Source organism: Cuculus canorus, chromosome 1 (genome assembly GCF_017976375.1).
Source record: "Cuculus canorus isolate bCucCan1 chromosome 1, bCucCan1.pri, whole genome shotgun sequence".
Lineage (NCBI taxonomy): Eukaryota > Metazoa > Chordata > Aves > Cuculiformes > Cuculidae > Cuculus > Cuculus canorus.
In genome coordinates, this window is record NC_071401.1 from 145,549,588 (window position 1) to 145,561,262 (window position 11,675).

At 45.0% G+C, this 11,675-nt stretch overlaps 1 pseudogene; it reads right to left on the reverse strand.

The window, feature by feature from the left end:
- Window positions 1–8: 8 nt before the first annotated feature.
- LOC104056366 (WD repeat-containing protein 91-like) lies at window positions 9–8,984 on the reverse strand (annotated as a pseudogene).
- Window positions 8,985–11,675: the final 2,691 nt, after the last annotated feature.

Genomic DNA, 11,675 nt, shown 5'->3' on the forward strand with positions numbered 1-11,675 from the left:
TGTCCAGGTTAAGATTTTTGAACCTTTAAGGTTATTAATTTAATATTCCCATCCATAGAGGCAGTGAAGTAGGTCTCGCAGTCCATGGCCATACTCCAGTCCACTGTAACAATAGGAGCTCAATGTCCTCCCAGGGAAAGGCAGTTCTCCAGAACCTCCACTGTTCAACTGTTCAACTGTTCAACTAGAAGAAGGAAAGTGCTAGATGTTAAGGGGGCAAGTTTCTGTAGGGGCAATAGTGTACCCACAGGCAAAGTGAAAACATGCTACAGACTCCATATCCCTATCAGCATACGTAATTAAGCAGAAAATCAGAGAGATGTTGAGAAGTATGTAGCACACACGAGGAAACAAATTTCCAGTCTCATGAAAGAAGCACGTGTTCTCAAGCGGCTCAATTTATGACATCAGCTGAGCTGCGGTAACTGAACAAGGCAGGCTAAGAGTGCACACTGATGATGAGCACATATACTTAAACTATAGCTTGTGTTAGTGTGGCTGCTCTGAATGTCCTAGATGCAAAATAACAATTCCATTTAATCTGCCTTGTGATGGCTTATACTGATGGGGATTGTCTCAAGACGATGCAGGCAAGGGGCTTGCAATCAGTAACGACTTGTTACTCCAGCACAGAAATTTGGGTACTTGAAACCATTCAGACTTACCTTTTATTTCTTTTCAGTACACAGTAAGAGAGCATCAAGCTGAGACTAACATAACTTCAGCAAACACACAAGACAGATTAAAGATGGACATTGGTCAACAATCACAGATTTTGCATTGAACTGGCATGCATCAGTACACTAAAATAACATTAAAACTTTCTCCTAGGCATTAGAGTACTATGGGAAACTGCTGCAGCTAAGCTTTAAGAACAAGCAGCACACACATTCTAGCTACATACAGAGGGTCAAACACTTACAGGGCATTGAAACACTTGATAAACACCGCACACTGTGAAAATGCACACTGTATGAAACTGAGCAGCAACTTTCACAGAGCAGGGGCAGGTAGGTGCTGCTTGAGAACCTCCAGTGTCTGCTGTTGCAGCCTTGTAACAGCAAGAGTGTGAATGGATGCATAAGAGTACTTTCCATCACTTCAGATTTACCTTAAAAATTACTCACCCAGTAGAAGAACACATCAACGTATAGTTGCTCTCAGAATCAAAAGCAAAAAGCCTCATTGTAATTGGACTTGCTTGTAGCCACTGCACCCAGACAGAACAAAAGGACCTGTATCTTCGCTAGGAAGATCATACTCGGACACCTTCAAGCCGCTTTTGTGAATATATCACTGAATAAACTAGAATGACAAAGAAAGATTACAAAAGTCCACAGTTAAAATGACTGGGATGAATGCAGAGGGGCCATTCATCATTTTTAAGCAAAGCTGCTATTCCTCACAAACAGAAGATGGCATTTTGACATCTATATCTAAATGCCTATATTTATAAAACAGAGGTTACAAAGACTGTAAGAGTGCCTACTCTCTGGGCAAACATAGGCCCTACCTTCCTCAAGCACTGCTGCATATGCGTCCTTCCACAGATGCAGGATGCCTGGTGGGATCACTTCACTCTCATCAACCAAGCACTCACACATTCCCACAGCCTCCCTCCCCGAGTCACATCGCTACTGCTGGAGACGGAACTGCAGAAATTGAAGCCTTTATTATAAGCAACAGCAAGCTGCTGACAAGGAAATTTATGCGAAGTGGTCAAGGATCTGCTCCCTGGTGAATCCCACTTTTCAAATACAGTGATCACAGGGGCACAGAAAGGTCATCTTCACATGGAGATGCTCCTAGGAAGGGCATGTCACCAACAACAGGATTTGCAGACAAGGGCTAAGACAGCTTAAGTTGTTAATAGGCTTTCCAGCCACTCTCTCTGAAGAGACTGCATGCAGCAGGTGGAACTGCACACTTGAGATTACAGTCAGCAGCCCAAAAATCCTCCAGATTCTAAGGGTATTTATATGCTATCCCCACCATATGGGGAAGACTCCAGAGGGATCTCGCCACCAGCTGACCAGCAGGTGGTCAGCCAGAGCCTACCTTTTCATCCTTGTCTATGCTGTAGACTGTGTTCTTATCATAGCTGAACTCAACAGAGAAGACTTCCCCATTGTGTGCCTTCCAGCTCATGGTGCATTCATGCTGCCGCAAATCTGAGGGGTGAACCAGTAGTACTGAACATTCCTCGAAAACACGCAGAGCAGAAGTGAACAGAAAGAGGCCTTTTAAGGACTGATGTGAAGCCCTTGCCTTCAACTGGAAGGCCACACAGTAATTCCTTTCCTCAAGACAGCCTCTGGCAGTGGTCCTGCTATATGGCACAACCAAGACCATATGGCTCAAGGGCAAGTTAGCTCTGCTCCTCAGGAGGAGGGAAGCAACAAATCTAGCTGCACTATCAGTATCTCGAGTCAATGTCCTACAAAGAAAGTTTATTGTAAAGAAGAGCTATTGTAAAGAAGAGAAAATAACTTCTACTGTGGTGTTCAGGAATGTCCCACAGCTGCCTTCCTTCTGGCAGAATAAGGTTACTAGGGGCAGCCACCTGGGTAGGGGAAATAGGAAAGAAAACCCTCCAAAACAGCTCAATTGCAGAATGTCTGAGCAAGGCATCATTCAATTCACTTGGGACATTTCTGGTCACAAACTGTGCAGGATAGAAACAAGGCTATGGAATATTTTGAAGAATCCCTTAAAAAAACCAACAAAACAAAACAAAAAAACCCCTATGCAAATCCAGCAGCAAATATACACTATTCATTTTCATCCTGCAGGTGACAGAGGGGGGAAAAGGAAGGGGAAAAAAGAAGGCCATTGAAAAGAAAGTCAGCATACTTCAGAAAGAGAGATCCTATATGGTGAAACAGAAGACATTTTCAGCAAGCAGACTGACAAAGGAAAGAAACCCAGCAAGTACCTGCTGCTTCATCATTTCAGTGTCCCACACTAGCAGCTTCCCAGGAACTTGGTTCATTTTTTTGCCCCCAGAGCTGACTGCTGAAAAGCCCAGGTGGGAGATAGAGCTCTGGGCTGCTGCAGAAGAGACAAAGGAGGCACCACTTGGGCTGCAGGCAAGCAAAAGGATCCTGAAACACAGTAAACAGTTTGAATTGCCTCCCTTAGCAGCTGCTTCAAGCCCAAAACTCCACCATGAGCTCTCCCATTAAGACCCTGCAAGACAAGGTCCACACAGTAAATGTTTTTCTACTTATGCATTCGATTAAGTATCTCTCTGTTAGGGTACATCTTGTCTTTCTGTGCATATCATGCTGATAAGGACTACCTTAGAGCCACAGAATTCAGAGTGAAAGCACTGCTTTCCAGTGAGAAAAAGATCTGATAGCTAACATGGTGGAGTAAAGGCCACTTTCTAGATTATGGCTTAATATTACAGGATGCAAAACATAGGTGGAGTCTCAATATCTAGGGGATCAAGGGAAGAGTAACACAGAATTAACAATCTAAGCATAAGAGAAAACTAAGTAGAAGCCACCTCTTTTCATCTCAGGAAGAAGGAAATCATTCAGAAGGGCTCACACTTACTTTACCAGTGATGCTACAATTTAAATCAAAAGTATAAACCATGGAAGGATGCATCAAACAAAACCAAGCAAGCCAGATCCTTCTCCCTTCAGAGCCTGATTTGCTGCTGAATCCCCATGTACTTCAGAAGGAAGAATCTATCAGCAAGAAGGAAATCGACTCCACCAAACAAAAGAAACATCAGAATAACTGCATGGAGAACATCCTTTCTAAGAACAAAAGAAAAGAAACAAACAAGCTGTCCTGCCAGCTCTTCACAGGTTTTCTCTTCACCATTTTTGGGGTTAGCAGTAACATATCGTCAGTGCCAGAATGTGAACAATATTCCCCCACTTGCAGGACTGCCTTCTCACACAGCCCTGTTGCTTTGCCAGGGGAGGGCATGAAATGCTAGCAAGAGTTCTAGGACTCAGAAGAATGCATATAATTTATGGTTCCTCTCCAGTATCAGAACTAGAGAAAAAATACTAACGGAGAATTTTAAACTGCCAAGATATTTAAACAAGCCACAAGCCCCTTAAACACAGATCAACCCTCAACTCATAAGGCACCAGTATAAAACCATCCATGGAGCCCTGTTTACACCTGCACAAGCAAAACGCCAACATCATGCCCCCTGCTCTTCAGCCCTGCAATCCTTTCTCTGCTTCTGGCTCAGGTTGTGAGTAAAGATCCACAGCTCCCTCCTGCGGACTTCCCACGGGCTCTTGCTCCAGGTTGCCACTGTCTGGAGACAGGTGCTTCTCTTATGGGAGCTACTTCTACCCTGAGGCTGTAACCTGGGCTGCAGCTTAGGATTGTCTCAAGGCAACCAGTGGTGAATTCGTTGCTCATTACACAGAGCACACTCGCCACTCTAGTTTTTCTTAGTCCCTACAGGCTTCAGTTCCCCAAGTCCCACTAAAGCAGAAACTAACTTTTGCCCTGATCTTATCCACACTGTAGCTGTCTAGAAGTTAATGTGCAACATGTAGCAACACAGCCCCAAATCAGCTGCTGTGACTCTCCAGACTCCACACTACTAATCAGCCAATCACATTTGGTGGCCCATTCTAGAGACAGCGACAGAGACTTGAAAATGGATGATGGTTTACTTTGTATTATGGGGTTAAAAGATCAGACTTTGATGGCCCCATCCACACCCAAGCTGGCCACTCTCAGCCCAGAATGATCAACCTTATTTGCAGAAGGGAAGCGACTGGACATTTTTCTCCCTGAAGTTCTTGGGTGCTAGTAGATACCTCAGTAATCCTTCCCCTCCTGGCCACACCAATTCATTATGCAGGAATCTGAACTTCCTGCCACCAGTTCCTGTTCAGTCCACAATAAGAGGCACAATGAAATGCACCAAACTCCTCATGCAAAGCATAATGCCCTAAAGCAATACCATCCTGCTTTCCCAAGGAGTTTCTTCCTGAATGGCATCTCCCCATCACAAAAAATCTCTGCTCATTCTTACTGCACAAGCTACACGATATTTTCAGTCTCCCCAACTCAAGTGCCTTACAACAGAGGGCACATGCATAATGTGCTGGACAGAACAGAGGCCAGGAGAAAGAGGCCAGGCACAGCTGGTCCTCTACAGAAGCTTCTATGAGAAACACCCATTCTGCCAGCCCATTTCCTGCAGTACGTGATGGATGAATAGTGCTCCCCAAACTCCTCCTCGCTCAGGATGATGAAAGACTGCTCCTGCCAGACGCCCACAGCCTCTGCACTGCTGGCGAGCATTCTGGTTGTAGTCTCTGCTTGCTCAGCATTCATGTCTGAGCATAGTTCTGTCTCATCTGTGCTAATATCCATTTTCTACTCAGCACTTTGGCCGCAAGGAAGAAATCCGGTGTGAAATACAAGGAAGCAGTAGTTCCAGATCAAGCCCTTCAGCCACCCCAGCCTGCTGTGAGAAAAAGAAAAAACAAGAAGCTGCACTGAAATAGAAGCATTGTCAGCTCAACAATCCTGCCAGAGAACTTTCTGAGCACAAAGACAGCATGTTACACAACTTCACCATTTAATATGGCCTCCTTCATCCCTTACAACACTCTCCATGTGTCCAGCCATACACTTTCCTGTAGTAATTAAAGGAACCACACCACCTGCTTGGCAAACCTAAGCTAAGAACCATTAGAGCACAGATTCACAAGCATATCAACATATTTCAAGGAATTCTTACATTCAGTAATAGAAGTTAAGTTTGTATAATATGCAGTTCAGTAAACCTGCACAAAACCTCATGTGAGGTGGTGAGCCCTTAGATTGCTTATCCTCATTTGCCAGAGATTTAGTCTGCTCAACCACCGCAGCCAACTGACTGAGGACAACCCTGGAGTCAATAGGAGTTCAAGGGTTTAAAACACAATTTGACAGTGCAGACAGAACAAACAGTTTTAGGAGGTGAAGGCATCTGAATAAGATCTCCACTGCAGCACACAGAACTGCTTGAAAGCAGCTTAGTCTTCCCTTGTCACCACAAGCTGAACAAGAAGCAGATACAGCATGTAAGCCAGTAAAATATCCACAAGCGCTACTTTGCTAAATCATCCTCTGAAGACAAAATGCCCCCAAATGGTATTGGTATTGTTGGTTTTGAATCTCTTGTCCCTAAGACATCCTTTCCTAACTTATAGCAGCTTTCACATCTTAAGCAATGGCTCAAACACTGTGTAATCAAATCATCTGAAATCACAAAGCTGGAAAAGGTTGGGAAAGAAACCCAACAGCGCCTCTCTGTGTTAGCTAATGTGGAGAGAAAACAACCAGTGAATGACACTCGTGGAAGAACAGTGCCACCTTTCAGTTCCCTTTTTTCCTGCATGCATTGAGAACAACGGAAAACTAAAATAGTACAGCTCCAGAAGCAACCTTTCTAAAGCAAGGAAAACACTGCCTTGACCTGGAACATCACAGAAAAAGAAAACCCGAAGGAATCTTATCAGGAAACATGGCTTTGCAGTTTTCTGATCAACGTTTATTTCAAATATTTTAGATGAGCCATGAAGTCAAAAGTTCTCTCATAGCCTTCAATACTCAGTAATGGAGTAGCCTCTCCTCTTTAAAGCTGTGTTCCTCCTTGCAGAACTGCCCTGTATACGGGCCGATGGGCAACGTTCCCTCAGCAGTGTCTCTCTCCCAAGGCAGTGTCTCATACAGCCAAAATAAACATGGCTCAGATGCTGCCACCATTCCTCCCATGCTCTGTATCCTTTGCCCACGTGGCTGCCAAAAGCCAGATAATACACACACAAACAGAAGCAGTCTTCTGACCTTCAGAGGTTAAAATCCAGGACACAGTTTTATTATTTCATTAAACTAGAAAGCAGGGTAAGCCCTCAGGCAAAACTGCAACATACAGTGCAGAAAACTCAAAAAAAAGGCAAATGTTGCCAAGAATGACATTTCCACTCATATTCAGGAAAACTTTCTATCAATTTTTATCTGTCCCACACAGAGCCTGCCCAAAGCAGGATAAGAACCCACAGGACAGAACTCAGTTGGACAGGATAGGAGAGCCAAGCCCAACACCACTAAGCACTGGGGATTATAACAAGGTGTTTGAACATAACCACTAAGATGGATGAAACATGTCCTACCCAAGACCAGGCTGTTGAAAAGACAACAACAAAAGACAACTCCTCTTCCATTGCAGATGTCAATACTGATTTCCTTCCAAGGACACAGAAATAAACGGAGTGTGGAAGGAGTTGTTTAACTACAGAGGTTAACTTTTGAGACAGCTTAACAGGAACACTTGCACCTGTTTTACCGCCTAGCACAACAAATACCCAATACAGAAATGCCAGCCTCTCCTCTTTCCAGCCTTGCAGTGTTGCCCAGTACCTAGAAGGTCCCTTCCAACAGCAGTTCCTTCCTTTCCTTCACATGCTCTTGCAAGCACTTCTGCCACTGCTGCAGGAAGCTTGACTAGCCTGCTACTAACCCTCTGAAGCAGTTCTTCCCATCCTTATAGCTCACTGTTCCTTCTTTTCCTTTGGAACTCTGGAAGGTAGAGGAATGATTTGGCAAAGTTACATTTGTGCTAGGCTGCAGAACAAAGAATAAAAGAGGAGAAGAAACCAAGAATCTGCAAGGGTTCCACAAGCCCCCACAAAATGTCAAGTGTCCTTGCGCTGCATTCAGGCCCAGCGTGAACTTGCAAAGAAAAGAACATTTTTTTTTTTCCACTGGAAGGAAAAGCTTGGAGCAGTGCTGTGTTGTGAGTGAACTCTTTGGATACTGAGCATGTTTCAATGAACACAGCTGAGAATTACCTGGTGATTTGTTGATTCTTTGTTCCCCAGCAATGTACTGCCCGTCTGCATTAGAGAAACCCCACTTGGAGTGTTGGAGAAGCCCCACTTGGACAGGCTGGCCTAGTAGAGCCCTTTTTACTTTGGGAGAGAAAAGAGGACAGAAAGCCTCCCCAGAACTCCAGTATTCTTCTGGCTGCAGGTCATATCCCTAATCCAAAAAAACCCCAACAAACTGCAAACAAAAAGCACCAAACAGAATATGAGACCGTAGCCAGACAACCTGATCAAACACTACTCAACAAGCAAAGTGCCATCTGTTTGAACCACTGGAAGACAGACGTTCCTTTCCAAGTCAATGGGCCACTATGCATTAAAAAACTATTTTAAAACATCCTGTTAGTGCCTGGAGCAGATCGGTATAATTACTGTAACTAGAGCCCACTTCCCAGAGAGACAGCAGCCCAAGCTGTTGCTGAATCCCCTGTAGGGCCACCTCAAACTCCTTCCACTCCATCTGCTGAGCTTAGAAAGACCCTAAGGAAAAGGCTGGGGAATCCATACTTCCAAAGAACCTATTCAGCCATGATTCCCAATTCAAGGCATAAAGCAGACCAACTTCAAGAGGCATTCAGTATTGAGTGTTCCACTGAACACGCCTGGATAATCAGTAAGTCATGTCCTGCAATTTTAAATCACAGGCCCACAGTATCTCAAAAACTGGACCCAAAGAAAATAAGAACATTTACGTCCATTTCTATGACTACACACACCTCCCTTGCCAGCCCAAAATGCCAAGAGCAGCAGCTGCTTCCCAGAACATAAATTTTTGACCTCACTCCACTACACTTTCCTCTGCTAGCACAGCAGCACCAGAGGGAAGGAGAATACAATCACCTTCACTATGTCTATCCTCTCTTCTATGAGGGAACCGTTCTGTCAAAGCTGAGCTCTGGATTAAGCAGCGACATGGAAAAAGCAACCCGAGCTGGCTCACAGATTAAGAGACAAGTTGCACAGACAAGGAATGCCACTTCTAAGGCAAATTTCTCTAATACAAATGGACAAAACCAGATATGGGAATAAAATATTCCATCTCTCACATCCCTCTCCCCCATGTGTGCAGACGAACATCAGTGCTTTCCACACAGAGTACTAAATGAAAGAAACGAAAACTCAAACTCCCAGATGAAGAGTGCAGAGCGGTTACCGAGACTGTACATCAGACACTTAAGTCTATTTAATCAGATGACTCTTAGATTAAAACAAAAGACTTTGTGTGAGGTCTCTGCTACTACTTCCATTAGTCACTATCAACAGCATAGTTTGATCACAGAATCATAGAATTACTACATTGGAAAAGACCTTTGAGATCATCAAGCCCAACCGTACCTGTCTGCTATTAAATCATACCCCTAAGCACTTCATCTATCCATCTTTTAAATACCTCCAGGGATGGGGACTCAACCACCTCCCTGAGCAGCTTGTTCCAGTGCTTGATAAGCCTTTCAGTGAAGAATTTTTTCCTAATGTCCAAACTGAACCTCCTCTAACACAGCTTGAGGCCACTCCCTCTCGTCCTGTCACCTGGCACTTGAGCAAAGTGACCAACACCCACCTCTCCATAACGTCCTTTCAGGTAGTTGTGTACAATCATAAGGTCTCCCCTCAGCCTCTTCTTTTCGAGTCTGAACAACACCAGTTCCCTCATCCATTCCTCATAAGACTTGTTTTCCAGACCCTTCACCAGCTTCGTTGCTCTTCTCTGTACATGGACCTCAATGTCTTTCTTGTAGTGAGAGGCCCAAAACTGAACTCAGTATTACAGGTGCAGCCTCATTGGTGCTGAGTAAAGGGGAAGAATCACTTCACTGCTCCTGCTGGCCACATTGTTTCTGACACAAGCCAAGATGCTATTGGCCTTGTTGACCACCTGGGCACACTGCTGGCTCATGTTGAGCCAGCCGTCAACCAACACCCTCAGGTCCTTCTCTGCCAGGCAGTTTTCCAGTCACTCTTCCCAAAGCCTGCATGGCTACATGGGGTTGTTGTGTCCCAAGTGCAGCTTTCTGCACTTGGCCCTGTTAAACCTCATCCCCTTGGCCTCAGTCCATCAATCCAGCCTGTTTGGATCCCTTTATAGAGTCTCTCTACCCTTAAGCAGATCAACACTTCCTCCCAGCTTAGTGTCATCCACAAACTTTAACTAAAGTTACATTCAATCACTTCATCCAGGTCATGGATAAAGATATTGAACAGGACTGGACACAGCACTGAGCCCTGGGGACACCACTTGTGACCGGCCTCCAGCTGGATTTAACTCTATTTACCACCACACTTTCGTCCTAGTCATCCAGCCAGTTTTTAACCCAGCAGAGGGTGCACCTGTCCAGGGCAGTGGAAGCAAGTTTATCAAGCAGATTACTGTAAGAAACTGTGTCAAAGGCTTTACTGAAGTCCAAGAACACTGCATCCACAGCCTCTCCCTCATCCATTAAGCGGGTCACCTTGTCAAGGAAGGCAATCAGGTTAGTTTGGCAGGACCTGTCTTTCATAAACCCATGCTGACTGGGCCTGATCACCCAGTTGTCTTGCATGTGCTGTGTGACAGCATTCAAAATGACCTGCTCCATGATCTTCCTCAGCACAGTGGTCAGACTGACAGGTCTTTAGTTTCCTGGATCCTCCATCCGGTCCTTCTTGTAAATGGACATAACACTTGCCAGCCTCCAGTCAAGTGGAACTTCCCTAGTCAGCCAGGACTGCAGATAGATGATGGAAAGGGGTTTGGAGAGCACTCCTGCCAGCTCCCTTAATACCTTCAGGTGGATTCCATCCGGCCCCATAGACTTGTGAATGTCTATTGGCCAACCAGGTCTCTAACCATTTCCTCATGGATCACTGGGGCTTTGTTTTGCTCCTCCTCCCTGTCCTCTGGCTCATAAGGCTGAGTACCCACAGAACATCTTACCTTACTATTAAAGACTGAGGCAGAGAAAGCATTAAGAACCTCAGAGTTACCCTCATCCTCTGTCACTATTGCTCCCCCCACATCCAGTAGAGGATGGAGATTCTCCTTGGCCCTCCTTTTGTTGTTGATATATTTGTAGAAATATTTTTTATCATCTTTCACAGAATTGGCCAATCTAAGTTCTAGTTGGGCTTTAGCCCTTCTGATTTTCTCTCTACATGTTCTCACTTCATCCCTGTAGTCCTCCTGAGATGCATGCCCCTTCTTCCAAAGCTCATATACTTTTCTCTTTTTTTTCTGAGATCCACCCAGATCTCTCTGCTCAGCCAAGCTGGTTTTCTTACCTGCTGGCTCATTTGCTGGCACATGGGGATGGCCTGCTCTTGTGCTACCAGGATTTCCTTCTTAAAGAGCATCCAGTCCTCCTTGGCTCCTTTGGCCTTAAGGACTGTCTCCCATAGAACTTTGTCAGCCTTCTGAACAGTTCAAAGTCTGCCCTCCAGAAGTCCAAGGTGGCCATTCTACTGACCCTTCTGCTTGCTTCTCCTACAACTGAGAATTCTATCATCTCGTGATCACTATGCCCCAGGCGTTCTCCAACCCAACCGTCACATCTTCCACAAGGCCTTCCCTCTTCACAAACAGCAGGTCCAGGAGGGCACCTTCCATAGTTGGCTATCTCACCATTTGTGTCAGGAAGTTGTCTTCCACACACTCCAAGAACCTCCTAGACTGTTTCCTCTCTGCTGTATCACACTTCCAGCAGACATCTGGTAGTTTCCATTTTTTTTCTACTTCAGATGATCATGTGGAGCTAAAGCCCTGGTGTTCTGATCAACATTCCAGATTCTCCAGTCCTGCTCCTGCTGCTATCCAGAGGTCTTAGCATATGGGCA